Source organism: Hippichthys cyanospilos, chromosome 5 (assembly GCF_059441005.1).
Source record: "Hippichthys cyanospilos isolate Australia breed blue-spotted pipefish chromosome 5, RoL_Hcya_1.0, whole genome shotgun sequence".
Taxonomy (NCBI): Eukaryota; Metazoa; Chordata; class Actinopteri; order Syngnathiformes; family Syngnathidae; genus Hippichthys; species Hippichthys cyanospilos.
Window position 1 is genome coordinate 26,197,088 of NC_142373.1, and position 24,727 is coordinate 26,221,814.

Consider the following 24,727-nt stretch of genomic DNA (forward strand, 5'->3'; position numbering starts at 1 on the left):
CTTTTTGCTGTAGTAGATCATACTTGTAATGCCCTGACTACTACAGGTGAGGTTATTGTGATAAAACACTTTATATGGACATATGCCTTTTATTACTGAAAATATTCACAAATAATCAATAAAATTTCTTTTTATCTTTCTTTTTGCTATAGTAAGTCAAACCGTTAATGCCCTAACTCCTACAGGTGAGGTTATTGTGTAAAAACACTTCAAATTGACATATTATGCATTTAATAACTGAAAAATATTGACTAAAAAATCAATAAAAAGACTTTTATCTTTCTTTTTGCTGTACTCATACTGTTAATGCCCTAACTACTACAGGTGAGGTTATTGTGAAAAAAAAAAAAAACACTTTATACACTTTATACAGACATCCTATGCATTTAATAACTTAAAATATTCTCTAAAAATCAATGAAATGACTTTTTATCTTTCTTTTTGCTGTAGTGGGCCATACTGTTATAGCCCTAACTTCTACAGATGAGGTAATTGTGAAAAAAAAAACATTTTAAATGGCTATGCTATGAATTTAATAACTGAAAATATTCTCAAAAAAAAAAATCAATGAAATTGCTTTACATCTTTCTTTTTGCTGTAGTAGGTCATACTGATATTGCCCTAACTGCTACAGGTGAGGTTATTGTAAAAAAAAAAAAAAAAAAAAAAACACTTATATGGCCATACTATGCATTTAATAACTGAAAATGTTCACTAAAAATCAATGAAATGACTTTTTATCTTTCGTTTTGCTGTAGTAGGTCATACTTGTAATGCTCTAACTACTACAGGTAAGGTCAATGTGGAAAAACACTTTCCTCGCTTCATTTCCAATAATGAATCCTTTTGTATTGACAGGGGTTGACATTGGTCCAGTTTCTGTTTTGCTCTTCTTCAGCCATTATGGGTTGGGGGGGAAAAAAAAAAAATCTGTGGGTCTGGCTTCGATGTACGATAATGCTAACATTAGCTGGTTGAGCAACATTTTTTTTCTTTTTTTTTTAAAATAATTATATTTGACTACTTTCACCAGTAAACATGGTGGATCAATAATCGCACCGCCTTCCTGCAGTGAGCATCCAGTTACGACACGTTCTACGCGAGGGTTCTTGAAGGCGTTTTTATGGGTCGGTTGGCTATTGCAGCTGTCTAACAAAAATATGGGCCCGTACACAATATGTCATTGCACACTGCACAGAAGCCTTCATACTGGTCGAGCGAATGACCAGCACCTCCGACTGGTGACACACGTTAGCTGAATTTTAATTGGCTAAAAATTCTACACTAAATCTGGATCACTTAGGAGTGTAACCATATGGATATCATATGACACGAAAAGAATAGAATATGGAGAATAATTTTATATATAAATTGTATATATTTAGTAAAATTATTGTAATAATGAAATTGAATTTTATTAGTTATAATAAGTATTATAGTTTATTATAGTTATGATAATGTCAGGTTATATTAGACCACCAGAGAAGGCCTTGCCTGGCCCTGACAGCCCACCACTGAACGTAGGGCACATATAGTGGTTTCACAAAACAATCGGAACATTAGATTTTTTTTGTACTTTTTCTTAAAAATCCAGTTTTATTTAAAATATTGAAACGAGTTTCATTATATTGGTATACTGTACCATGCAAGACAACAACTGGACCAAGCCAGTTATTGAGTCACCTCCGTCCTGGGAAGAAGACAGTCCAGGTTGAAAGCTTCTTTGGGCTTCCACGGCCGTCTGCAAACCTGGAAAGAAATGCGTCATTGGCAAAACCGGAAATACTTCTATTGGCAAAACCTTTCCGTTAAACAAACAAAACAATCATCATCCATCGAAACACTACAATTATTTAACAATATAAAAAGTATTTTCTTAGCATTATTTGAAACAAAAACATTCCAATAAATCGGCTTTAAAGGCAACATATTTACATTGATTTATTCATATCGGCCGGCCATATTATAAAAAGGCGACATGATGCGATATACATCAAATTTCCAAATATCGGCCCAGATAATTGGCCCGGCCGATAATCAGTCGATCTCTAATATATACCAATATTATGAAACTCAGATCGAGATTTTTATGATAAAGTACTAAAAAGTGTTATATTCCAATTACTGTATTTTGTCCAATCCCTGTATTGCAATTCACATTAACTTCTTTGAATATTTTAGCGCCTTCAGTTTTGGGAGACAAAATGCCAGGGGGGGACAACAGACACAAGCACACAAGAATGGTGTGAACATGCAAAAATGATGAAGCGAAGATTAGAATATTTCAAATGTAATGTGATGAGCATAAAAAGAAATGGCGTAATATTTTGTGGACTGAAGAAATTAATGCAGTTCTTTTTGGGTCAAAGGAACACAGAAAGTTTGTCAGAAGGCCTGCAAACACAGAGTTCAAGCCACAGCCCACGATGAAGACAGTTAAGTATGATGGTGCAATCATCATGACATGGGGATGTTTTTTCATTCTGTGGCGTTGGTCTTATTTACCTCATACGAGGGATCATGGATCGGTTTGTGTCAATCGAGATACAGTGATCCCTCCTACTTCGCGGTCTCAGCTATCGCGGCCACAGTACTTCGTGGGGTTTTTCGGGAAAAATTAAAAATGTTTAAAAATAAAAAACGATTTAAAAATTGCGCAAAAATGGGAAAAAAGCAGAAAAGTACATTATACAGTACTGAATTCAATAAATAAGTAATATTAGTTAATGACTATGTTAAGAATTCTTAAAGTGTTAGCGTTCGTGACGTTTGTTATCTTAGTTTGAAATGAATGCTTTTAATTTGTCAGGTCGCGTTGCATTTCTGTTTCCTGTTTTACGTTCTCTGTGCGTCATTCGGCTCGTTACGGTGACGTAGTGAATGATAACTTAAGCTCATATTTATAGTTTATTATCATTTATGTTGATAATGCACGCTGCTGCCCATAGTAAGCGATGAGTGTTTATTCTTTTTATGTGTTCGTTTGTGTAGAGGTTGCACTTTATAGTTAGTAGTTGTTGTTAGTTGTTGCTAACCCGCTAATGTCGGCTAAAAATACAGTAAATTCATAGATTAAAGTTCGGCAAGTGTTTATATGTTAGTTTACTGACTTTAAGATCGCTGTTGATTTATTATTCAACAGATAATACATGATGCACCATACATGAGCCAAAATGAATGTGAAGTTCAACGTGATGACTTGCATACTCTTTCATCACAGATAACCAGTCCTGAGAACAAATTCTCAACAAACAAATTAAGATTAGTTATTTAATGAATATACAATAATGTTGATAATGTTAATAAGGATAATGTAATATTAAATTGGGGAAAGGAAATAAAATACGCAAAAAATACAAAAAAAAAGGATTGTTTATGGTTACTGCGGCTATATTGGGGCGTACAAAGAAATCTAGGGACTGATACCCTACTTCGCAGTTTTCAGACTTCGCAGGGGGTTGACACCCCCCATTAACAGCAAAGTAGGGGGGATCACTTTACTTGAAAACGTCATGTTTCAACAAGACAATGACCCTGTTACGGGTGGGTTCACTCAGGTAGAGTCTTGCTCTCTCGGTACTGGCCTGCTTTGTTTCTTTTTCCCTGTGTTTCCTGGCATCTTTTTTTAGGTGGGCCCCAGCAGTGCAAGGATTGGTCGGCTCCAGGAATGCCCATGATTGGCTGCTGCTGATTGGCTGGTCGCACACCTGCTATATATTGAGCTGAGATGGCAGACAACTTCCTCGTCCTCCTTCGCTCCCAACCAGCCACGCGTTTGTACCAATAGTTATGGAAACCAAGCAGTAGGGGTGAACCGGCATTTTTGTTGTACATGTTCTTTCCTCCTGTTTTTTTGGAGGTAGGGAGGTAAGCCTATTGTCTTTTGGTTGTTTTGTTTGCTAGGTTAGTTTGGTTATTGCACTGACAGATTGTTTTGTTTGTTGTTTTGGCCTTGGTTCACCCTGAGTTAATTGCTCCTATCTTTCAGTAATCCTTTTGTAATGTAAATAAATATATCTTTTGTTTTCCAAACATCTGGTTTAGCGGCTGGCTGCTTGGGAGTTGGGGAAGGCGGGGCCCATTACATATGTTGTGTCCTAGGTCCCTAGACTGGGACATAACAGACCCCAAACACACTAAGTGAGCAAACACCTCGGAATTGTAGAACATAGTTCAATTCACCTGGACTGCAAAAGAAATTTACCGTTGCCAGAAGTTGGTCGAGTCTATGCAAACCAATTACCAGAAACCATATTATTTTAGGATATTCAGCAAATTTGAATTTTAAAAACGTTTTTAGTTTGTTCAGTATATTTATAGTTTCCTCAGACAAACATATTTAAACTGCTACTTATTACCTTTACATTTCTTGATTTTCTGGGAAATATTATACATTTAAATACAGTTTACAATTTCCTTTCTTTGAAATAGAATGTGCATTGTCCCAAAAGCATATGTATTTATTGGAGTACAATTCATTTGAGGAACTGTGACATTTGCTTACCTTTGCAGTGTTTATATTATTTATTTTAAACCGTTTCAAACCCACTCTCTCCCTTAATTATATCTACAGCATACTTATGCTCTAGCACTCAGCTAGTTATTCCTGGCTGCATGTATGTATACTTGCTACCTAATTAGACTGTTTGCTCCCAAGTATATAACAGTGGAAACATTTCTCAGAAGTTTAACTGGATGACGTGATTAACCATGTTGGTGTGGATTAAAATGAAAGTAAAAATATACTACTGTCGGACTTTGTTGTTTTGAAATTGTTTTTGTTATTTGTCAGTGCAGGCAGACTGCCCACCTCTGGGACAAAACACTATATTGCTTGACCACTAACATACAGTATCTAAGGCAAATAAAACATTTGGACAGTAAGGATTAACATTCTGTACAAATTCAAAATATTGAATGTAATTCTCTGTGTACAAGATTAGGTTTTTTCCCCCCTCATTTCCAACCCCAACTCCACATAACTGTTTGAATAATATTAATTTGAATGTGAAATAAGGAATATCATGTAATTTACAAAATTTAAAATTATGATATACACCAAAATTTGACATAGTATGCATCCGTTTTACCGTGTTTGCACTTCCAAATGCACTTTGGTCAAGCGCTGCCTTATTGCCTCTTTGTTATCAACAAGGAGGCTGCGTGAATAATTTTTCAAGCGGACTTTGCCCATTATGAAAAGGAAAAGACGGCTTGACTTGTCAATTCAAGAGAGGTGGCGAGAGCGGTGGCACGCGTGGATTCCAGCAAGTGGGGGGAGAAGCACAGTGAGGAGCAAATGATCCACTCTCTGATCTCGCCACAGTCGTCACTTGGGTAAAGAAGGATTTGGCATAGTATTTCTGCTGATCTCCATTTAAAAAAAGTTGGACGGGTCCGAAGATGACTACCTGTCAAAGAAATAAGGATGTTAGCACAAATGACAAGGTGGGGACATCTGGGATTGAAATGGGAGGAGCTATTTGACGAGACAGATAATTCATATACAGCTGTGTCAAAAAATATAAAGCACTGAAACTTCAAATCATTTTATTGTTGCAACATTACTTCAAGCATTTGCGTCTACGTGCCCATGTGTACATTGCATTGCACTACTCTCATTTCCGCGCACCCCTCCCATCCAAAACCACAAAAGTATGTTATTCAATATATGACATAGAAATGCGTCTAAAAGTACCATGATTTCATTAACACCCGTGTTTTAATTGGACAGCCATGACAAGTGTAACCACTAAAGTCAGAAGTAGACTTCGAAATGCTTTTTTGTAAAATTCACCCAAACTGAAGTAAAACAAAACGGGGGGGTCATGCTGCGGGACGACTTGTACAGAGAGAAATACGATAGTTATCAAAAGTTATATCTAAAGTGCAATTCCGCTGCTAACTAATTGTGGCTGTACCATGTGTGAAGTCAAAGTCATAGACATATGCAAGTCAAAACGAGCCAACGACAAGCACTGATATGCCGCGGTGATTAACAAAAACGCTAAAATTGATGTGTGAGGCAAAAGCAATTTGTCCACTCTGAACCCAGTAGATGAGCTGAGTGTCGCCCCACATAATGAAAGCACTAACCGCCATTTGTCACATAAGATATTGGATTTTGATTAAATGCCGCACGTGTGCCTTAAATCTCGACAAATGCTTGCGTATATTGAAAAGAGCTGGCCTGCCGTCCATTCAGTGGGTTGATGGAAGCAGGTTGCCAATAAAATAATTGGCTTGTTAGCTTGAAAGGAGACCAAATGGAAAGACGAGAAGAAAGACGATGTTGCTTTTGTTCATCGACCGCACTGAGCCCAAGCTTTACATGCCAATGAAGCACCAACACTCTTGTCAATGGCGCTCTCTTTACATTTTAGCCATGCTAGCCTAAGACACGATTGCATCCTCCACAAAGCAAGACAGAACATGTAGAAAAACTAGAAATGAAGACAAAGATGAAAAAAAAACAATAAACAGAGTGGGGACACATTTGTTGACAGTGCGTGGAATATAAATACAATGTGAACTTTAAAGGGCAGCATGTAAACAGTATGGATCTTTGTAGACAGAAAGAATAAATGTCCTTGTCTGACAAGGCTGCAGAGATTCTTCATATTTTTATGAAATATTGTCTTCTAATAAAAGGGGTTATGCATTTGGGCTGGTGGTGATGCACTATATGTAACTGTAACGTTATAAATGTCTGCTTTAAACCATAGACAAATTTAGCCTAAGAAAAAGTCAACTGAAGATTACAATATGTTCCAAATTATTACACTGTATGTGAGATATTATTTGAATAAACATTTAACAGTTGCTGGTTCGTATATGAGAATGAACGGATGACAATCTTCTATGTTTGATAACCCGAATGCCCAAAGATGTTAAATGCAAAAATATGTGGTGTTTCTAGCGGACCATTTCCAGCCAGAAAATACCATTAATATACCAATTGCCATTGAGTACACAGCAAATTGATAAAGCTATGCATCCAACATCTCCTGACCTCAAATATTTCGATAACTTGTGAGGCATCCTTAGAAGGACTTGAGACTTGAGACTTGAGAACTGAACACAGTGTAGCTGCAATCTTTATATGACGTCCATGCAAAAAATGATCCATGAATTTATGAAAAGGATAGCAATTCATGTGGTACTATTGCTTGTCAAAAGGGAGTTTACAACTATTATAGATTTAAGAACATTTCTCTCTCTCTCTCTCTCTCTCTCTCTCTCTCTCTCTCTCTCTCTATATATATATATATATATATATATATATATATATATATATATATATATATATATATATATATATATATATATATATATATTGAATGCATTGCATAAACCTAAAAAGGGCTTCTTGGGTCACAGAAGAAGACTCTACACAGGTCCCATTTACTGTGAAGCCGTGAATGCCGTGCTAAAACAACACGAGTCTAGCACTCTCCCCTCCTTCCTTGTGTACCCGTCAATCAAACGCGCTAACACATTAAGTCAAAACAGGAAACAAATGTGAATAAATGAAAACACAATACATACTAAATATGTTACATATGCTCCATTTACAATGGGTGAGTAGGCTACGTACGTACATGCAACGTTCGTTTCAACTTTGAGGTGAATTAATTAATCACGACTCAAACAGTAATATATATTTGTACAAACGTTCGTGCCAATTAACAGGAGGAAAGCGTTTGGTCCTTGTATCTCGATGGCAATGGCACAGACGAGTAAAAGTTTGCACTCACGTTTTGCTTGATTCAATCAATCAGCAAAGGAGAACATGATTTTGCTTTTGTAACCGGATGTAGATCACATTCTTTTTCCTGTGTGGTGCTTGCTGAACTGTGGAATTGACGCGGCAACGTGCCGGCGGACCAGAGCGGAGCACGATGGATGCTGTGGAATCGCTCTCATTTATTAACATGAGTGTGTTGTGCTACGGCACGGCGCGGATGTGGTGGACTCACCCTGTCAGTATTCCACAATGTAATGTGAAAAAAACGTAAGCCAGGGACGCCGTAACCAGGGGTCTACTGTACTTTGTTTTTCGATCGTCCTCCTGCTGACTCCACTCCCTCGTGCCTTGTGTTTTTCCATAGACTCTAGCATTTTTTGTCTCACCTTTTGTTGTACTTTGAGTGCTCGGTTGTACTTTGTGTTTTTGGATTTTATTCCACGCTCACCGTGACACTTTAGTTAATAAACTCTTTTTTGGACTCATTACATCTCTTGTGTTGAGGCTTGTGTTCTGGGGTTATTGTTCACAGAATGTGGAAGGAAACTGGAGTACCCAGAGAGAAACAGGCGCAGGTAGAACATGCAAACTCCACACAAGAAGTTCGGAGCCGGAATTAAATGGACATGAAATTTACCTTTAATACTGTCGAAATTATTTGTTTGAATATAAGGATACTGAAGATGAATTTTTACCAGTGTTGGTGCTCCCTAGTGTTGAATGCCCTTAGCATCGGGCAGACACAAAAAAAGGCCTGCTGTCAAAGTTTTACAGTTTATTATCTGTGGTATTACAATGATACAGTATGTCTTATGGGAGAGGCTGTTTAAATTTTGCAGTTCTGTGTTGTCAAGTCTCTCTTGATGTTCAAATGAGTTTGAAGGTCCCCAATGGCAAAAACGATATTGATTTGGCCTATGCACGCACACGCGCACACACACACACACACACACCCACATGCGCCTCCCCCACACAGACACAAAATCAAATAGACCGGGTTCCCTAAAAGCTGCAAAAAAGATTAATATGTGAATGCCAAAATGAATATATGGGTTAATGAGTTTTATTTATCATACCACCAAGTCATAAGGTTTGATTCGTGGCAAAATAATGGTATTTCAAATAGCAAAAATGGACAGGGTTGGAGATGGAAGGGTGCCTCAGTTCACATTACAATTGCGCTGCCACAGTTTAAACCACATATTACGGTTGTACTGAACTATGCTTACATAGCAGTTAAGTCATGATTACAAAGATATTTGTGTGAAAAACATTGTGGCGTTTGTCATTCAAATATTTTTTGTATGAGAACTGCATTGATGCAGCCATGCAGCTCTCCATGAATATAAAACAATCAAAAACAGCAAATTTTTTATAGCGCTAACTGGAACGATGTCACTTCATCTTCTTCTTTCACTGGTGTCGTAAAGCAAGGACCATGTTTTGTTTTACTAGCTGCCCTTGACCCACCAAATGTGCCTCCAGAACATACATTACATCCAGACTGAAAGAAAATCTAAAGAAGAATAAAAAGTATACCTGAATAAATCTTTGCTTGCATGTTTACACTTCACTTTGACTCTACTAAAAATGACATCACAATTGCTCATTGGCTCAGGTAACAACCAATCACCGCTCAGCTTACAAATGCATCAGAATGCCTCACAGTCAAAAAACAAATGAGCTGTCATCGTCATTCATGAGCCCCGAGCAACTAAAATCTTTATTTTATTTGCTCTTTGGGATTATAATGGAATCTCATTTATTCGAATAAAGTTATAAAGATGCAATCATTTTATCTGTGCCGTTTTAGGCAAAATTTGTGGGGAAAATAAGACAGAAAGAAAAAAATAAACAAGAAAAGCTACGTTCTACTACGTTGCTTTTGTGTCGGTGTAATTAAAACTGATTTACATAATAAATACAATATCAAATGAGTCATTTCCATGTAAAACTTAAATTTCACATTTTTACTGCTGTATAGACTGCTGTATACCATCTGATATTGAATGCCCCAACTGGGAGTCCCCATTTAAGGTCTGAAAAATGCACGCTTTGACCCGCTCAAGTTGGGTCAAGACAGACTGTCAAGTGAATAATTTACATTTGTCATTGGGATCAGTGAACATTCCCAAAAGAATGCCGTTTATTCATCTGCTCAAGTCTCCAAAATCGTCTGAATATTTGCAAGAATAATAACAGCAGAAGGATTGCGAACAAGCTCAATTACCCTTTTGGGCCGTGTTTGCAGTGGAGGGAAAACATTACGGTGCTGGGCTGTCAATTTGAATTTGGCCGACAACCAAACTGCCACACACAACAAATACGCTGACTGACCAGATGTTGTGTTACTGAGACATTTGGGAGGGAGGGGTTACAATGAGAATAAGTAGGTGGCAGTGGAGGGCTTGGATTGGCACAGCATACCGACAGTGACAAAGAGCTATGGCTGAAGGTTACTATGGTCACCGCCATCAAAGGCCACCATTTATCAAGACTCAAAATAATCCTGCCAGCCACACAACACAATGACTTTTTTCATTTCCACAGTTGTGCATAATTCCCATGAGGAATCCTCAGAGCAGTTAATTAAGATTCTGTAAGAGACTGCAGAGCCAAATTTTCCGACGTGCTTTGTGATCAATGAGATATTGCAACTAAACCAACTGTGCCCTGCAGTGGATGTTTTCATTTTTTATTTTAGTTCACAAAAGCAAAACAATCGCTTCGATGCTAAAGACTTATTTTTATGTCCATGCAAATGAACAAACATGTCTATACCCAGATGGCATGGAAACATTGTGGGAGGTGGCTGGATTTGGGGTTGAACCAAAACTGTTCTGAAAGCATATTGACTCAAAGTCAATGGAAACTTGGGAGTTCTAGCCATCCTGTGTCAAGAGTAATAAACAGTAAGAACGAGTCTAAAGCAACTGTCCTAGTCAGGAATATATAGTGACGAACAGAAAAATTATTCGTTTTGAAAGCCTGATATTTTCAATAACATGCAAATATCTGTGATGCATCACAACGTTTAAAACAAATCTAATCTTAGGTCTAGTAATCACTAGTTTGTCACAGTTCACCAGTTCAGCCACCTCACTCCCAGCCTCACCTGCTCAGCCCTCCTGCTAATCAGCCCAAACACTAACACCTGCTGCCACTCACCCGCCTAGTATAAAGCCCGCTCACTTCCATCCACAACCTGCCAGATTGTCTCTATGCATCACGCCGAGCTTTCCAGCGACTCCTCCTGCCAGCCTGCCCGTTGCCTGACCCTGTTTGTTCCTGACCACCCGACTGCCCGCCGAATTGACCGAAGTATTGGTATTTCGACCCTGTCTGCCTCTGACCACCCGCTAGCCTGCCGTCTTAATCTGTCTGCCCGAGCCCTCCTCCTGTCCCGCTCCCTCGGCCCGGCTCCCAGCCAAGCCCCGCTCTCCTGACTCCGAGACCCCCTAGACTTCTTCGCCACGCTCTCGTCGGCTTCCACAAACCATCTGCACATTCTGTTTAATAAACTTTCTGCATTTGCCCTTACCAGTTGTGCGTGCGCTTGGGTCCTCTCTCCTCCGGTCGTCACAGTACAATCTGGCCAAACGCAATGGACCCAGCACGCCGACCTTCTCTCAGCCCGGTCCCCCAGCCAGCACCCGATCCCCAGGTTGGGCTTCCGGAACGGTATGAGGGCGATCCTGAAACATGCGAGGCGTTCTTAACCAATTGCTCCTTGCTGTTCGCTCTCCAACCGAGGACGTTCACCACCGAACAAGTTAAGGTAGCGTTCGTCGTAAATCACCTTACAGGCCGTGCACGCTTGTGGGGAACGGCGGAGTGGAGGAGGCAATCTCCGGCTTGCACGTCCTTCCAAGCGTTCGCGGCGGAACTCCAGAAAGTTTTTGGACTCAGCTATGCCAGCGCGGAGCTGGGAAGGGGCCTGCTTGAGCTCCGGCAAGGAAATAGGTCAGTAGCCGATTACGCAATCGACTTCCGCACCAGAGCCAGCCAAAACCGCTGGAACGAACCGGCTCTCGTAGATGCCTTCCTGCACGGCCTGTCTAGTCGCCTAAAGGACGAGTTGGTTTCCCACGAGCTTCCCACCACCCTGGACGCGATCATCGCCTTGGCAACCCGTATAGATATCCGACTTCAGCATCGCCGACGTGAACGAGAGAGAGAGAGACTGGAGAGAGGGACGGTCCCTCTAGCCAGACACGCCTTCCGGCCGCCTGCCACGCCAGCGCCCTCTGGGGTTGAGGCCGAGCCCATGCAGCTTGGGCGCGCCACATTGACTTCAGACGAACGGCAACGACGCCGTGCGGGCAACCTTTGCCTCTATTGTGGTCAAGAGGGGCATTACGTTGCTTCCTGTCCGGTAAAAGCCAGGGCCCAGCCGTAAATAAGGGGATACGGTTGGGCCAAGCTCTCTCTTGCTCCCCCCGTCCAAAACGTCTTCTCCAGGTGCGCTTGGTCCTCCCTGGCGGCACGCATGTCCTGGGGGCTCTGGTGGATTCTGGGGCCGATGCAAACATCATCAGCAGAGAGCTGGTCACCCAAATTGGCCTTGCACACACTCCCTTGCCCAAGCCAACGCCGTCCTATGCTCTGGATGGTCGCCCTCTTGGGCTAATTACACACCAGACAGTCCTCGTTCCCATGCATCTGTCTGGGAACCATGAGGAGAAGATCCAATTTCATATTCTGAACAAACCAAACATCCCCTTGATCCTGGGCCTACCCTGGCTCTGTCTCCACAACCCTCACATAAACTGGGAGACAGGAGTCATTCTTAGCTGGTCTCCGTCCTGCCACCGGTCCTGCCTCAAACGAGCTTCGACTCCCGACGTATGCATTCCTCTACCGGCCCAGGCGGACATGGCTGGTGTTCCTCCTGAATACCATGATCTCTGCCAAGTTTTCAGCAAGACGAGAGCGACATCTCTTCCTCCTCATCGGCCATATGATTGTGTCATCGACCTACTTCCAGGGACGACGCCCCCCAGGGGTCGCCTCTACTCATTGTCTGCTCCAGAGCGACGAGCCATGGAAGAGTACATAAATGACTCCCTGTCAGCCGGCATTATCCGCCCGTCTTCCTCTCCTGCGGGGGCTGGATTCTTTTTTGTCAAAAAGAAGGACCAGACGCTCCGTCCCTGCATAGATTACCAAGGCCTAAATGACATAACCGTTAAAAACCGGTATCCTCTCCCCCTTATGACTTCTGGGTTTGAGCTTCTCCAGGGCGCCTCCTTCTTCACCAAGTTGGATCTGCGCAGCGCTTATCATCTGGTTCGGGTCCGAGAAGGGGATGAGTGGAAAACGGCATTCAACACCCCCCTGGGACATTATGAGTATTTGGTCATGCCCTTTGGCCTTACAAACGCCCCAGCAGTGTTTCAGTCTTTGATCAACGATGTCCTGCGTGATATGCTGGAAAAGTTTGTCTTCGTATATCTTGACGACATCTTAGTGTTTTCCCGGACCCGGGAAGAACACACATCCCATGTCCGTACAGTACTCCAAAGGCTGCTGGAAAACTCCCTGTTTGTGAAAGCAGAGAAATGTGACTTCCATAAAACTTCAGTCTCCTTTCTGGGGTACATCATCTCAAAGAACAGCATCGCTATGGATCCTGCCAAGGTCTCGTCTGTCACCACCTGGCCTGTTCCCGAAACCCGCAAACAGCTTCAGCGTTTTCTCGGATTTGCTAACTTCTACAGACGATTCATCAGGAACTACAGCACCCTGGCTCGTCCACTTACCACTCTGACCAGTTCAAAGATCAAATTTCAATGGAATCCTGCAGCAGACGAAGCCTTCCGGACGCTTAAAGCCCGCTTCACTTCAGCTCCAATCCTCCTGATGCCAGACCCGGAGCGTCAGTTCGTGGTGGAGGTGGATGCCTCCAACGTTGGACTAGGGGCTGTCCTATCCCAACGCTCCGCAAAAGACAACAAGCTCCATCCCTGCGCTTTCTACTCCCGCCGCCTTACCCTGGCTGAGATTAACTATGACATCGGGAACCGAGAACTTCTTGCCGTGAAAGCGGCACTAGAGGAGTGGCGGCATTGGTTGGAGGGCACCAAGGTTCCCTTCCAGGTGTGGACGGACCACAAGAACCTTGAATATATAAGGCAGGCCAAAAGACTTAACTCGCGCCAGGCCCGTTGGGCACTCTTCTTCACACGCTTTAACTTTGTCCTCGCCTACCGCCCTGGCTCCCGAAATGTAAAACCGGATGCCCTTTCCAGACAGTTTGAACGCATGGATTCCCCAGGCAAAGAACCAGAACCGATCCTTCCACCCTCATGCATCATCGGAACCCTCACCTGGGACGTTGAGGAGAGAATAAAGTCAGCCGCCAGAGGTCAACCCGCACCTAGCGCCTGCCCGCCCAACTGCTTGCCTGTTCCCGACCACCTGCGCTCTGAGGCCTTGCAATGGGCTCACTCCTCCAAATTGACCTGTCACCCTGGGGTTCGCCGGACAATAGAGGCCCTGAGACAACGCTTTTGGTGGCCCACCTTAGAAAAGGACGTAGGTGAATTTGTCAAGGCCTGTCCGGTCTGCAACCAACATAAACCCAGTCATCGACCCCCAGCTGGCTTACTGCACCCCCTTCCGATTCCCCATCGGCCCTGGTCCCATATCTCGTTAGACTTCATCACTGGTCTACCCCCTTCCAATGGCAACACAGTCGTTCTGTCTATAGTGGATCGGTTCAGCAAAATGGCCCACTTCGTTGCACTCCCAAAACTCCCATCCGCCAAGGAAACGGCCATCCTTCTCTTAAATCATGTCTTCCGACTCCATGGGCCACCCCTTGACGTGGTTTCAGACAGAGGTCCCCAGTTTGCCTCCTCCTTTTGGAAAGAATTCTGTCGGCTCCTTGGAGCAACTGCCAGTCTTTCATCCGGCTTCCATCCCCAGACCAATGGGCAAACCGAAAGGGTCAACCAGGAGCTTGAGAAGGCCCTCCGATGTCTGTCTTCACGGGACCCGCTGTCCTGGTCCACCCACCTCCTATGGGCCGAATATGCCCACAACTCACAGACCACCTCTGCCACAGGTCTGGCTCCCTTTGAATGTGTGTTTGGATACTTACCTCCGCTCTTCCCTGCCCTGGACACTAACACCTCCTGCCCTTCCGCTCTTGCATTCGCCCGCCGGTGTCGGCGCACATGGTCTCGAGCTCGCGCCGCACTCCTGCGTGCAAAGGAACGATACATTCGCACCGCTGACAGGCGGCGCACCCCGGCGCCTGCATACCAGGTGGGCCAGAAGGTCTGGCTGTCAACCCGCGACCTTCCTCTCCGGGTCGAGTCCAACAAGTTGGCTCCTCGTTTCATTGGCCCCTTTCCCATACAGAAGGTCTTGAGTCCGGCCGCGGTCCGTCTCTCTCTTCCCCGATCAATGCGGGTCCATCCGACCTTCCACGTCTCCCGGATTAAGCCTGCGGTTGACAGTCCCCTGGTCCCGGCTGCTCCGCCTCCTCCTCCTCCTCGGCTCGTTGATGGGGGCCCTGTCTACACGGTCCGCCGGCTTCTTCGTTCACGTCGGCGGGGCAGGGGCCTCCAGTATTTGGTGGACTGGGAGGGGTATGGTCCTGAGGAGCGTTCCTGGATTCCTGCTCGCCAGGTTGTGGATCCGTCCCTGATCACAGATTTTCATCGTCTTCACCCGGATCAGCCGTCTAGGTCATCTGGGCGTCGTAATGTGCCCCGGCGCGTCGCCCGCCCTCCCGCCCGTGGGGGTTCCCCGGCCGTTGGCCTTTCCCTCCCGCCCGGTGGTTTTGGGACGTCGGGAGCCGTCCTTTGATGGGGGGGTTCTGTCACAGTTCACCAGTTCAGCCACCTCACTCCCAGCCTCACCTGCTCAGCCCTCCTGCTAATCAGCCCAAACACTAACACCTGCTGCCACTCACCCGCCTAGTATAAAGCCCGCTCACTTCCATCCACAACCTGCCAGATTGTCTCTATGCATCACGCCGAGCTTTCCAGCGACTCCTCCTGCCAGCCTGCCCGTTGCCTGACCCTGTTTGTTCCTGACCACCCGACTGCCCGCCGAATTGACCGAAGTATTGGTATTTCGACCCTGTCTGCCTCTGACCACCCGCTAGCCTGCCGTCTTAATCTGTCTGCCCGAGCCCTCCTCCTGTCCCGCTCCCTCGGCCCGGCTCCCAGCCAAGCCCCGCTCTCCTGACTCCGAGACCCCCTAGACTTCTTCGCCACGCTCTCGTCGGCTTCCACAAACCATCTGCACATTCTGTTTAATAAACTTTCTGCATTTGCCCTTACCAGTTGTGCGTGCGCTTGGGTCCTCTCTCCTCCGGTCGTCACATAGTTACTAATCATAATTCGCTCTTAAATTGCGTGTGAGCTTCATGAACAAGACCGGCGAGGCAATCTGTCACTCGGTTCATGGGCACTCCAACAAGACATGTGATGGTCTCCCAGTATGTCCAATGAGGACAGGTCTCCCAGTGCGACCAATGAGGGCAGGATTGTAATAACGATTGGTCTTGTAGGAGTGTCCATGAGTTGACTGACAGTCTTGTTCATGAAGCACACACACATCAGTGAGAACTCCCAACGCACAGCAGAAGATGAACGGTGAGGACACAAGAACATTGGGAAGATGTTATCTAGCATGCTTTTGTAATGAATTATAATTTCGAATGTAAACTCTGCTTGTTTGGTCATCTACCGGCTCCACTCTGGGTCGAAGTCAGTGGAGTGCACGTGGCATGTGTAACATGACAGTCAATTTATTTGGAATGCAGGAAACTTTCAAAGCAAGTCTCTTCACATCTTAACTTTTTTTTTTAAAGCATGACAAAAAAAAAGCGAAGCACCAAGGGCATGAAAGATGAAGCACGAAGTACCTACGGAAGAGTGTAAATCCATATACTGTATGTATATTCGGGCATGCGCAGTTACGCATGCGAGACGAAAATCACTGATGCGTACCATGTGCTTCAATTCACACATTTGTACCCTCCCTACTTTCATCCATGACGCAATCGTGCATGCCTTGAAGCACACTTAAATGGGGTGCAAGATTTACTGCTCATGTCCTCAGCAAGCAGACAAAATGGGTGCGTTTGATACATGAGCGAACATTTTGAATTGTCTTTTATTTGACGAGCATGAAAAAAAAAACACATGAATGTATTGTAACTTACGGGTTACACAGAAGCTAACAGAGAAGCAATAGGTAATCGCACACTTGCTGGGTGGCGAGACAAAATGCAGGAACAACGCAGGCTCTGTGTAATCCGTGCACGTGATGCACCGCGGATCTCAAGTACTGCGTGTCTGCCCCCGCTGCGCTCTGCAGAGCAATGAGGCTTCACACCCCCGGCCAGGCGGCCACTGCATGGTTCTTAAGTCTGTTACGTGCCTCAACGCAGTTTGACCCTCCAGGGACTCCGTGCTCGCAACGAGTCCCTGGAGGGTCTAACTGCGCTTGAGCAGGAACTACCAATTTGCGCAATTTAAATAAAGTAAATAAAAATCGAAACTTCCGAAATCAAAACAAGCTCCTTTTGTTAAAAGTTTGCATGGATCACACTTAATGGTATGCTTCATTTACAATGGGTGAGTACATAGAAAACTCATTTGAACGGACACGTTACACTAACATTTAACACGTTTGGGTTCATCCAGTCAATCTGCAAAGTAAAAGACAATCGTCTCGATGTGGAGTGCTTTTTCTTTGTAAATTTGGATGTAGATCACAACCCTAACCCTATCCCTGCTTGGCGCTTTCTGAATTGTGGAATTGACCATGGTGGCAGAGCAGAGCTTACAAATCCCGCGTAAAGTTGGTGGACCGTGGTGCAACAACACAGCCACGACGCAGTGCAGATGTGGAAACAGTTTCATTCATTAACAAGCACGCGGTATGTTGAATCCACAAGACTGACGTCAACGCTACACATAGATGTAGCTGTGTCATCAGGGACTGACAACAAGCCCATTATAATAATGGACTAGAACAAGGAGTGGACAACCTGACCAGCGGACTGCCACCTACATCTGACAGCGAATGACCAGGAGACGGCCAATGCTTGTGTTTTACAACATCCTCTATGTGTCTGCATACGCTGCATTTTTGTTGTGGACCCGCATTCTCCATGGGTGGAACCTAGGAAGAAAAAACAAGCGTAAAATGTTTCTGGAGGAGCTAGGATATGCCTTTGCCAAGGCACACATTGAGCAAAGTAAAAGGGTTCCGGGAGACCCTGCTGCTGCAGCCTTGGTCAGACAGGTGCAGAGCTCACCAAGCATTTTATCTCTGGTCACAGAAACGGAGACTATCATCACCAGCATCCTCCTCAGCCAGCATTGGCACAACATCAACAACAACATCCACAACCCCAGTGAGACCACCTGATGGTAAAAGTAAGAAGTGTCAGCTCTGTCCTAGTAATAGAGACAGAAATAGAAATTATTTGTGATTCACCTGTAAAAACTATGTCTGCAAAGAACATGCACACAAGTGTGATTTTTTGCAACATGCTGCATCTAAACACACACATTCACATACACATGCATGGTCTTACATACAGTTGTGATGGGACTAATACCCTGATGCATGTTGGTATGTTTGGCTTGATTCAATCAATCAATCAATCAAATTTTATTTGTATAGCCCTAAATCACCGAAGTCTCAAAGGGCTTCACAGATGAAAAGAGGTCATGTGGAGACCTCTTTCGAAAAAAGAAGTCGTACACAGACATCTTTTCAGTGTAAGGTACACTGGTACTCGGGTACTAAGGTACTCGGGGAAAAGCCTTTACATTCAATTTTCTATGACTAAACTACATAAACGATCGATTCCTTGCAACGAAACTTCTGGTAGCCGGAAACCGGAAGCTATTCTGAGGACCGCATTAGTGCAAACACAGGAAGTTTTCGCTGGATTTAACGGAAAAGTGTTCGCTTCTTTTTTTCAACCGAATAATCTGATCCAAAATGGCGACATGTACGTGACTCTTTATTGTTATGAGTTTGGCTGTAATTACGAAAAATTTTAAAGTTATTCACTTAGTCGGGTAGTTCATGGCGTCCATAAGAAAAAGAACAGGGAAAGATAGTTTGAAATGCCTCCGTTTGAGTGAAGCCGGATAAGAGGTATAAGACAAACAGGAGACGCTCTGAGTCGGAAACACTCAAATCTATGAGACTTTGAATAACAACGAATCCATTCTTGCATTTTCATAAAGCAAACACAACAATTAAAAAGACACATTTCTTCGTAATATGGACAAAACTCAACATTAAAATTAAAGTACAGTGAGCTCTAGTTTATCGTGGTAGATAGGTTTTGGAACCTGCTGCAATAGCTGATAATCGGCAAAGTAGCGCCCCCACTTTTCACACACACACACACACACACGTATATATATATGTGTGTGTGTGTGTGTGTGTGTGTGTGTGTGTGTGTGTGAAAAGTCTTCATGCCAAGAGAAATATTATGCAGTACACATATTTACTTAAATCTTAAATGATTAAACCTTATACACTGTACAGTAAGTGAACCGTTCCCCCTTTCCTTTGAAGTCTTGCGCAGCTGCGGTCATATTAGCAGAGGCCCAAATTAAAGTCTAATCTGTACATGATCAAAGATTATTACAATGGAGAGTTTACACTTGAAAGACCATTTTATCATAAAAGAAATCTAGGTAAGACATTCGGTCTGGCGAACATCTGCTCCTTACTTTGTGTCTCTCTGCCCCGACAATGTGTGTGTGTGAGTGTGCTTTTTTCTGTGGGTGTGGTTCCTCATGACTGACATGAAGGTCCCTGTGGGGTGGGAGTGGATCAAAACTCCTCAGGGACGTACTGTGTTACTCATGAAACACACCCCGGCACACGTTGTAGTCAACACACAGGCAGGAGGAAGAGACAGAGAAGCAGAGAAGCTTTTAGTATACAAATATATTTCAAGTGTAAACTCTCCATTGTAATCAACTTTGATGATGTACAGATTAGACTTTAATTCAACATCTGGGCTGCTACTAATATGTCCGCAGCTGTGCAAGACTTAAAAGGAAAAGGGTTCACTATTTTCTTCTTCCAGCAATCTGCAAGCCAGATTGACAAAGCATTTTCCGTACGGACAATCGTTTTATGACAAGCCGTAACAACGGGCTTTACTGAATTGCCAAAGATGATGGCAGCCGTCTTCCCAATGTTCGCCTCGTCCATCTTAATGTAATGAACTGTGGATTCGTTCACTCCCAAATGATGGGCCACGGCCTCAGCGGCAGGTTTCTGAAGCGTTATATTTCTCTTATAATATAATCGTACATAAGTAATGAAAAAAAAAATCTATGAAGTTGCGAATCTGCGTAATGGAAAAAAAATCAGCAAAGTGACAAATCCGCAATATTGGAAACACGAATTAGCTAGGTTCCACTGTATTTTATACAACATTGTAGTTATGTTCAGTGCTGTACTGTATTGGAGTTGATAGCTCTAAGTTATTTTATTAACAAGCCAGCTTTTGGACCATGTATTTGCATTTTCCAGTTCATATACCGTACATGTTCTGAATACTGCAGTTTTTAATAAATAAACAGGTTTTGGACAATATATTTTTGTATTTTATAGCTTGTGTTGTTACACATGTTGTGCCAAAAGCGGATCACTCCTCTGGACATTAGACCATTATTAGTGGTAGACGTTAAAGGATGTGTCTCAAGTTGAGTGTGTATTGGATTTTTATTTGATAACAAGTTGAACTCCACTCTACTGAAATCCATTTTATTTCATTTTTATCTTCTAGATTCATTACATTTCATTTTTGTGTTCTAGATTCATTACAAAACCTGGAATTAATTAGAATATTTTTGAGTTTCAGCCTATATACTGTATATATACAGTATCTACACACACTACTACGTATATAGTGCTTACTACATAAACACACACGTAATCAATAATTCATCAAAAATTGGCTAAGGTATTGACCTGAAGCATCTTCTTACTGAACTGTGTGAGCGAATGTTGCAAGTGTAAGCGTTTTCTGCAATAGGCGTGCAGATTTAACATGCTTTTACCTTCTGAATTTTTTTTTGTGCTGTTAGCATCTCTTTGATGAGTTAATTGCTATGGGATATGATGTAAATGCCATTAAAATATGACGGATATAAAATCATTTAAATAAAACAGTAGCAGAATGCATTCTAAGGGAAAGAGATGATACTTGCTCAGTGCTCTTGTTTGCGTGTGTCTAGACATTATTTTTCAATCATTTTGGCTTATCATGTGGGTGTTTTCATGTCCAGGAAATATTTGGGCTTAAATGGGTTAAGGTCTTGCTAAATTAGCTAACATTATTTCTTGTGTCAAGCCAACCATATTCATTTGCTGTAGGAGCTGTCAGGGGAATTTGCAATGGGGTTCATCAGCATGAAACATAATACTGCTTATGGTGAGTTGGTGCTGCGCCAATGACAATTTTGAGCAAGCTTGTTTTGATTGACAGACATAGCCTCTACTGGATCAGAGGTGTCAGAAAGATAGCCTTCCGGCCGGTTTTAGGTTTAATCTGGGTTCAACTGCCTTTAATGCGGCCCACAAGATTGTTTTGTAAAGTATACAAATGATCTGAATTTTTTGATAAATGAAAAACTCAAATTGTTTTATGATTAATAACAATGTTGATATTTTCTGATTATTAATGATATACATTTTTAATTTTGGATGATATTAAAAAAGAATAATACTTTTGAAGTTGTTGTTTTAAAGTTATCTAAAAATAGACCATGATTGTATTGGTCCGACCCACTTGGGAATAGATTTTCCTCCATGTGGCCCACAAATTTAAACGGGTTTGCCACCCCTGGCTGGGATGGTGCAATGGTTCTCAAATAAGAGGAAAACATTTTTTTCCTCATCATCAAGTTGTGGGCCAAATTTCTAAACCATCCAAATTAATGTCACTGAAAAATTGCACAGTGGACTCGTCTGTCCTTACGAAGATTATTGGATGTGTTTTATTTTTTTAAACCCCCCTTCTAAAATGCCTTCTACAAAAGTGCTATCTTAGACCCAAAACAAAGTAAACTGCAATCTGTATTATTTGACTCTCACGTAAAAATAAGCTAGAAAGTAAAGAAGCGAAAACAAAAGGCTTCTTAAACCCGAGAAGAGGAACAGAACAGGCATGTTGAAACTAAACAAACTAACACTCAAAGTAAAAAGGGGACTTTTCTAGCACAAATGGACTGTTATAGCAGTGGTTGCGATATGAAGGAGATGATAACGGATGCTACATAAAAGTTCATTCTATTTTAACAAAGTTTACTGTAGCATTTGTTAAAATCTGTTGTTGGTTTTTGCTGTACTTTCAATTATATACACTAGGTGTCATGTTCCTGACTCATTGTCCTGTGTGTTCCTGTTGCAGAGGTAGAGTACCATACTTGACTAGGGGGGCAGAGTCCCTGGCCGCACACCTGACACACATTTGTCATCAGAGCTCTTCTTAAGTGTGGCCGTGGCAGGAGAACCACGCCGGGTTATTTCTTTGCCTTCCGTGTGTCTCCCTATCCCGAGTGGTGTTTCCAGTGATTCTCTCGAGTTAGCGTGCCTTGTAGTTTTGGTTGTACTTTTGTCATTTGAACTTGTTGATTTTCAGTTGCTACTTTTATCCTATCAGCCATTCTCCTGCAGACTCCGTTCTCCTCTGTCTAGTTCTTGTGTTTCTTGAATTCCAACAGTTTTTGAGTCGAGTTTTAATTTGTACTTTACTCTCATCCATTTTTGTTTGCTTTTTGCGACGACCATGTTTGTGTCGCTCCCTTATTTGAACTGCCTTTCGAACTTCATATTTTGGTTGAGTTTTGTGTTACCAATTTTCCATGCTGTGCATGTGCCTTTTGTTATTAAACCTTATTTGAAGTGTACAAGCTTCCCATCTGCTTGGGTCCTTTGTCCACCTGTTTCCCATGGTCTATTCCTGACACGAGGTTGGTCGATAAATTTCAATCCTTGATGTAAATATGACTTGGTTTGAATTTAAACTGAAAGACATTGTACCAAAATTTAAATCTTAATTTCAATTTTGACTTCTTTCGAATTTTAAAACTTTATAATAATTGAGAAATGATTCACGAGCAGGTCAATGATGTACATTTACAAATTACAGACTTCAAAGTATCCTGAATGCACCATGTTCCTTGAGAAGCAAGCGTGTAAAATGCGGCCATTACTGTAGCAAAAATATTTACAAACCACAAATACGATTACATGTCCATAATAACAGTTGCAAAAGGGCAATCACCTTGTTCTATGCCTGGTCCGTTCTTAGATGTGTTCTAGATATCATTGTTTCCATATAATTTTGTTTATACTCTATACGCAGTATACACAAGCATATTTTGTACAGAGTATAAGTATATGCAGGAAACATTTTATTTAAATAGACATATTATAATGTCTTTTGATCAAATTGGTGATTAGGATCGGCCCCAAAACTCCTGGTTGTGTAAAGTCTATTAATAGCTCTTAAATAGTACACCTATGAATTAAATTTGACTTCAGATTCTAACAGAATCTGATAGACCGAGTCATAATACATTTTGCAGACCAATACCTCCCTTTAAAAAAAGATGAGAGCCTCCAAATCGGTTCCAGTAGTTTGTGTGCCATCTCTGATCCCAAAAGTGAACAGAGCACACAAAATGAAAGGCTGTAACTCGAAAAACATTTGCGCTGGGAGGCTTAATCTTTGGATTTTTTGTAATTTGAAACTATGTTTTCAACAATAGAAGTGACCGCAAATGTAATTTGACGTTGAATGACCCAAGTGCCTTTGTTCTTTTATTCATTAAAGTCAGAAAAGCAGCATACAGTAAAGTCAATGCTTATGCCGCCCACACCCATCACAGAATAATTGAAGCACGTAACGATTATGTCACCTTAGCTGTGCAGAAGATGAATAAACTTTGATGTAGTCACAAATGTTACTTTGTGATCCCTGCTGGCAAAAGAAGAAACAAAACAAAATCCTACCCTGGATTTAAAAAGGCTCTCTTTGGAGTGGACTTGCTCCTCATTGGTGAACCCTTAAGTCGGCCTGCTTTGGTAGCCACATTACAACTTTGACTGACATCACTTTGAGCACACAGAACTGTGATGCACGTTTTTACCCACCCTGCTGCCTCCTTCTGATCATAAAGTCAGTCTTAAAATGGACTCCATGTCGTAGGTTGAAATCAACTCAACGTAGTTACTGAATACTGTACAGTGCATGTTGGAGACCTGTACAGTCGGTACATTTAAAAAAAAAAAAAAAGAAAGGAACAAACTAAAGTCAGACAGTGGCAACCGGTCCAACACTTGTTGTTTGGGTGTGGCATTCTGAAGTCAAACCAAAGTGGTTTGCATTTCTAAGCAGCTTAGGAGACGTTCATCCAAGCTTTTACAGTATCTCTTGTAGATGTGATTATTGTCATGGTCTTCTAAGGTCTCCTTCAGAAGAGAAACAAACAGTTGGTGCTCATCAAGAATGCCGGAGCTCAGGTTCTGACCAAAAACGGGGCATACTGTATTACTCTAGTATTCCAGCCTGCTGTAGAACAGATTTTAAACACAGTAGGGTTTGGAGGTCAACACAGTCCCGTCGATTAATGGAGTGCAGAGCACAGAGCAGCATTTGAAGTAGCATTTAGTGGTTATGATGCACTAAAACGGAATAAGCCGCAAAGAGAACTGAAGTTTGCCCCAAGTGTATATGTGTCTAAATCCTGATTAAAGACTGTTTCCTTTTTTCACCAGACCAATGATTGGTCTTTTTGGGAGTTATGAGTGCAGGGTATTGGGTCTTAAAATTGTATTGTGATAGAGTATATTGAGATAGAGCAAAGGCGTAATGCAATACGTATTGTGATATATTGGGACATTTTTGTAATTTTTTTTTTTTTTTTTTAAATCTATGGCTTATATTTGAACAATGACTGAAAA

General features: G+C 42.4%; 2 long non-coding RNA genes across 2 annotated transcripts; one reads left to right on the plus strand and one right to left on the minus strand.

The window, feature by feature from the left end:
- Nucleotides 1-17,204: 17,204 nt before the first annotated feature.
- Nucleotides 17,205-22,618, plus strand: LOC148424139 (uncharacterized). The gene is made up of 3 exons (XR_015865746.1): nt 17,205-17,346; nt 18,057-18,153; nt 22,170-22,618. It is a non-coding gene; the product is annotated as an uncharacterized LOC148424139 (long non-coding RNA).
- LOC148424140 (uncharacterized) lies at nt 17,501-23,781 on the minus strand. Its single transcript, XR_015865747.1, has 3 exons — nt 23,683-23,781; nt 18,033-18,141; nt 17,501-17,896 (listed from the first exon to the last, which is right to left on the minus strand). It is a non-coding gene; the product is annotated as an uncharacterized LOC148424140 (long non-coding RNA).
- Between the last annotated feature and the right edge of the window lie 946 nt (nt 23,782-24,727).